We start from the raw sequence: 6,811 nt of genomic DNA, 5'->3' as shown, positions 1-6,811 counted from the left end.
TAATGTTTGTCCTTGGGCCAAATAGATGAGCTATTGGCCCAAGGATCGTAAATGCGACCTGTACTTTGTTCATAATTTAACATGGACAGACGGGCGGAAATGCATAAATCGACTTAGAAAGTGATTCTAAGTCGATTTCCTTTTGCCTGTTACAAACATATGCACAAAGACATAATGCCCTGTATCACAGTGTGGTGATATTTTCTGGTTGAAAATATTGGCAAGTATCTTCAGCATACCGAAAAGAGTGTGGGACCTTTATATGGAGGTTATGTTAAAACTTGCTTTCCAATTAAACACTTAAAATGCCCAATAACAGCATGAACCTATATTGATTTTTTTTTTTTTTGAAAATATGATGTTCGTCTTCCATAAACATGCTATTCCAAATTGCAATCCTTTCATTTATTTGAAGCATTTGATGGCAGAGAAAGAGCTGTTTCAAGATTGATTCAAAGCGAATTCTTATAAATAAAGCATATTCTTGGTAAAAACAAAATATATTCTACTATGATTGGCCGGAGAGTGTTCATTAGTCTTGTATTTCGAGTGAAAGACCTATACCAGGAAATTCTACTGAAAATTATATTCCACAGACTATATCTGCTTCTATATAGTGTGAAATTTATTTATTTGCAATTTGATTCTATCCACAAAAGTTTTTATTATTTTTGATTCTTCTTGATCAGGACATATACCCTGATGCTTAACTGATATTAACAACTTTATAATATGCTACATTTGGTACATTTTATACTAAGAATAGTCAAACATTATGTATTTCACCCCCTTTGCACCAACATTAACCTCATTCTGAACGATTAAATTTTTGATAGCCTCTTGATCTTTTTTCCCAGTAAATATTTTCTAACCTTTTCGAATGAAAATTACCCCGAATTTCTAATTTGGATTTTCATTTTCAATTCACATTAAAATCTCTCATCTGTTGGTTTGTCTACGTAACACAGAAATTTAACAATCCCCTTCCTTCAGTAATAGAATATTATTGTTGGTTTACTAATCAAAAAATCTGTTACAGAGAAATTTAAGAATCTTAGTTACGACCATAATCAGGGAGTGTTATGGATGATTTCATTATCCATACAAATATTTTTGTTTTACTTTTCTATATTTTACATAAACTTTCAAGTAGCCTAGGAGAAATAAAAAAATGGAAAAAGGGTAATTGAAGTTCGGCAGAGGTTACTTTTAAAACAAGTCAATTTCCAAGGTATTTTACAAACCTTTTTTCTAGGTTTCTATAGAACTTTCCCTCGTTTTCACTTGTTAATTATATCCCATTTTTTGTTTGTAACGTGTTGATATTTAATCCTTGCAGTTTTGGAGCATATGTCGTTACTACGACTACTGCTGTAAAGTAGTCGAGGATGTTGAAAATTAGAAAAAATTTCCATTTTTATTGATATAATTTCCGACTCAAGTTTCATAGAGGCTTTTTTTGTTGGCTTTCAAGTTTTACCCTCGACCATATGTGGCACAACAGAAAACTCCATACGGAGCAAGTGTCAAGTATTTTGCACATAATATTATTGCCTACCCGAGGGAGTATGTGTAGGTGTGTAGGTTTTTTTTATCGGATAAAGAGGGTGTGGGACATTCATTAAGTTGTGTGTGCGAAAAGCAAAACATACACATGCACCAGCAGCAAATACCGTTTGAAATGAGGATATCTTGTTACTTCTACATCCGACTTAACTTTAACTTTTGATCTTTCAAATAACTTTCGGCTAAACACGTGGGTTAGACTCTACTAACGAATTGGCACCACTTCGTTTTTACTTTTTGATCATAGCCAACAAAAGTCAAAGGTAATAGTAGCTAGAAGCCATTTAACAGCTGTCATTATCACTGTCAGAGCCATTAATGTCTGAGATCTAGTTACCAAAACAAATAACAATCCTACTAAACTTCAAACATCCGTAAAGAGAAAACTTTCAAATGAAAATATTTTCCGTACATTGTTTTCATTAAACCTTGTGCAAAGCAAACTGCTACCATATCTAATTTGTTTTATTTGTCATAATCTCAATAAAGTAATACACGAGTATGTAAGTCGCATGGCTAAAGCTTAAATTACAAAAAATAAAAAAAACACTAAGGAAAGTTCAAAAGTCGGACGGGCCGACTATATGATGCCCTTCACCACTTTGGGTGCAAACGAGAGATGTTAATATCTACAATATCTATACATATCTACAATATCATGTAGATAGAACAGACATAGAATCTTTGGAGGACCATTGAGATGGAATCGGGCGAAATTAAATGTGCTATCTATCATTCCGAAATCAATGAAAAATTGCGTGTCAAATGGGCAGACTTGGATTCTTTGGTGTAACATTTATATGAAATGAAGTAAACTTATGTATGGGAGCTATATAAACACATAGACCAATAGAACAACCGTTGCATACACCATTTGTTTTTTTATACCCCTCACCACACTGTGGTACAGGGTATTATGTCGTTGTGCATATGTTTGTAACAGGCAAAAATAATCGAGATAGACCCATGGTTCCTATTGAGAATATGCATAGAATCACTTTCTGAGTCGATTTATGCATGTCCGTCCGTCCGTCTGTTCATGTTAAATTGTAAACAAAGTACAGGTCGCATTTATGATCCGAATTGGATGAAATTTGGCACAGCTCATTTGTTTGGCCCAAGGACAAACCCTATTGAAATTGGGAAAAATTGGTCCAGATTTAGATATAGCTCCTATATATATTTTCGTCCGATTTAAGGTAAATGAGTTACCAAAGTCCCTAAATATCTTTCGATTTGCACGAAATTCGGTACAGCCTACTGAATAAGATCTAGAATGATGTGTGCCAAGTTTTGTGAAAATCGGTTCAGATTTAGATATAGCGCCCATATATAGTTTCGCCCGATTTAAGGTAAATGGTGTACCAAAGTCCCTATATATCTTTCGCTTTGCATGAAATTTGGCATAGCCTACTGAATTAGGTCTAGAATGATGTGTGCTAAGTTTCCTGAAAATCGGTTCTGATTTAGATATAGCTCCCATATATAGTTTCGCCCGATTTCAGGTAAATGGTGCACCAAAGTGACTGCTAATCTTTTGATTGGCATGAATTGTGGTATAGCGTACTAAATTAAGTCTAGAATAGTGTGTGCTAAGTTTCATGAAAATCAGTTCAGATTTAGATATAGCTTCCATACATAGTTTCGTCCGATTTTAGGTAAATGGTGCACCACAGTCTCTGAAAATCATTCGATTTGCACGATTTTTGGAATAGTCTGGAATGATGTGTACACCTCCTACATATATATTGGTCCGATTTTAAGTAAATTGTGCACTAAAGATCAACAGCTAGGCCGATTGACACAACGTATTGAAATTAGTACAAATTAATCTGTGGCAAGTTTGCTTCAAATCGGTTCAGATATAGATATCTCGTAGCTTCCATATATAATTTCGACTTATTTACTGAGATTAAATTTTAAACAGTGCAGCATACCGAATAGCGTGTGTCAAGTTTGCTTTAAGGGAACCCCCTCCATTCTCGATTTTTTTATTTTTAAGATTTTAAATGGGCTGGTAAATGAATACCAATGCTTGTTAAGGTTTGTAATTTTGCACATATATATTTGAAGATTTAAAAAGGAAGAAAAATACGATAGCTATACACGCACAGAGAAACGTGTAAAAATTTGAAATCGATTGGGTTATTAGTTTTTGAGTTATCGTGCCCGCCATTCGCAAAAAATGTTTAGAGAAAAACGCGTTTAAAGTTTGAGAAGCCCTTCAGCCGTCACTTGATGCTGACACAAAAAATCGGTTATATCTTCAAGAATTCTTGAGATTTTAACTTCAAACTTTGCAGGGACATTCTTGAATTAGTGTAGATTGGAATTAAGTCAACAAAAAATTTGACCCCGAGAATGGGGTCGATTTACACAAATCTGTCCCACTGTGCGCAAACGACTCTAAACTTTCCCAAATGAAATGAAATTTAGCATAGGTTCCAGAAAGACATAAAAATCACATATTTAAGTTCGTTCAATTTCATGTCAAAATTCCTTCAAAAAGGCGACGTCTTTTCGGATACATATGTACCCAAAGTGGTGAAGGTTATCATATAGTCGGCCCAGTCCGACATTACTACTTTCCTTACTGTTTTTTTTTTTTTTTTATCACGCTATATTAAATTTAATACCCTCTGCCAAATCGTGTAAATCGAACAAACATTGGTCCTTCGGTGCACAATATATATATAAAACAGATATCAAAATCTAAAACGATATTGGGAGTTTGGTGCATCATTCACAAAAAAATCGGACGAAACTATATATGGGAGTTATATCTAAATCTCAACTGATTTTAACAAAACTTCGCAGACATTAATCTGGACCTAATTCTGTACTCTGTGCAAAATTTTGTCTCAATCGGACAAATATTGGGAGCTATATCTAAATCTGGACAATTCCAACAATCGGACAAATATTGGGACTTTGGTGCATCATTCACGAAAAATCTAAATCTGAACCGATTTTCTCTAGTTTCAATATGGTTCGTGCTTGGACCAAATAAGTGACTAGTGTCAAATTTCATCCAAATCGAGTCATGAAAGCGACCTATACTTTGCTCATAAAAATACATGGACGGACGGACAGACGGACATGCATAAATCGACTCAGAAAGTGATTCTATGCATATTCTCAAAAGGAACCATGGATCTATCTCGATTCATATTGTCTGCTACCAGTGTTGCCAATTTAGCACTTTTAGTGCTAGATTTAGCACTTTTCAAACTCGTTTAGCACCAAAAAAAGTGATCGAGCACCTAGCACCTTTTTTAGCATTTTTTTTTTTTCTGAAATTAGTTAAAATTTTCGGCAATGTTCGTTTTCAAATTGACCCTAATGTTAAAAAAAAGTGTCAGTACATCTGTAAAGAGCTAAAAAATTCAGCCAGTTAGAACTTTTTATAACCTACACCATGTGGAGTGTATTAACATTTTTTCTCAAAATTATCGGTCATATTGTTACTATAGCATCGCTAGCTAGAAGGTTGTTTATTTAGTAAAATGAAAAACCAGGCCTTTGTGTGGTGTAGAACCTAATTCGGAAACTTTCTGGAAAGTAGCTTTTATTCACTGTGAATCCGGATTTCCAAATTATAGCCACTTGAGAGTACAGAAAATGAGTCGCGTTTCACTTTGTAATGGGGTTATGTCAAAAATTGGACCTACATCGAAAAAGTTCAGCAAACATATTTTTAAATTACAGCTACTTCGGCGGGAAAGGTTCTAAAACTTAAAAGAATGCAAAAAGATGGAACCTTAATATGGGGGATATGTCCAAACATATTCCCTTGTAGAAAATTGTCCGCAAATATATATCCTACCCTACAAGAACCCAGAGAATGAATCTAAAATCTTGAAAGTAAAGAAGATAGAGCAGTACTTTAATATGAGGACTATGTGCAAACCTTCATTTTGACAGTTTTCTTCATAGAGGAGACTGCGGCACATTCGACATTGGCGTTTTCGATGTGAATCTCTCATTGTACTAACTTTGATCTATAAATTACTGTCGCAAAGTTTGAAATCTCTAGCTATACTTATGTAGATGCACGGACGTCCCCAAAATTTCATTCTCTAGGGCCTATCCTGAAACATAGACCACATTGATTATTTTAGGTGGGAAATTTGTACCTAATGAAAATCCAAAAATATCAAATTACAGTCAATTCTACTAATTTTTATTATAAACATTTTTAGCACTTTTATTTGGCACTTTTTTAAATTTTTTAGCACTTTCTGGCACTTTTTTAAACTAAATGTAGCATTTTTTATCAACAAAGTTTTGGCAACACTGCCTGTTACAAACATATGCACAAAGACATAACACCCTGTACAACAGTGTGGTGAAGGATATAAATACTTGAAAATTAACTGCAGACACTTAAAACTGCAGACACCAAAAATGACGCCTGACTTTTGTATGTGGGGATGTGTACAAATATGGATTTACAGCCTTACCTAAAATTCAACTAGCTCGTTCGACGTTTTCACCACAAAAGTAGAACACATGTATTTATATGAATGTTACCGAAGTACGTCGAACGTACAAAAAATTTCAACTTTGACAGAACGTATTTTTAATTTTTTCTTTTGTTGAAAATAAAAACAAAACATTCAGGACATTTGAAATTTCGAATGGAAACTAAAAATATGTGGACGAATTTAATAAATTTTCAAATTTCGTTTGCGGTTTGTATTATTTGCTTGAAGATATGGATTCGACGTATTTGGGTAGTACGGCCGTACACAACATTTTGCCATAGTGGGGAAGTTGAATATTTTTGTACGCCTCGTCGGATTTTAGGTAACGTTGTTATATTGAAAATGTTCTGTGAAGAATTTATTTACCCACCAGGGCTACGGAGTACCCATAAATAATACCCAAAATACCCATAAATATTTTCAACGAATAATTTGTATTGCATTAAGGGAACGACCCCAAAACTTCGAAGCTCGCTTGTTTATTTGGCGAAACTGGTCATGTGATGATAGTTCGGCTTCAGTAACACAGCGGATACATAGTAAGTGGTGTTCGTTTGCCTGAAGTCTGTGCACCATGATAATGCGATGCAGTTGAAGAAGTGTCTCAATCGGAGTATGAAAAGACACACCATATTTTCGAAGTGTCTCAATCGGAGTATGAAAAGAGTTTCTACTAAAAGTTTGAGCGCATAAAGAAATATATATATTAGGCTCGTATAATACTTCATTCTACCAATTTGTGTACCTTTTAAAATATT

Source organism: Musca vetustissima, unplaced genomic scaffold (genome assembly GCF_032173495.1).
Source record: "Musca vetustissima isolate MV318-11 ecotype Yass unplaced genomic scaffold, APGP_CSIRO_Mvet_v1 utg168656, whole genome shotgun sequence".
Taxonomy (NCBI): domain Eukaryota; kingdom Metazoa; phylum Arthropoda; class Insecta; order Diptera; family Muscidae; genus Musca; species Musca vetustissima.
This window is presented reverse-complemented; position numbering follows the sequence as displayed.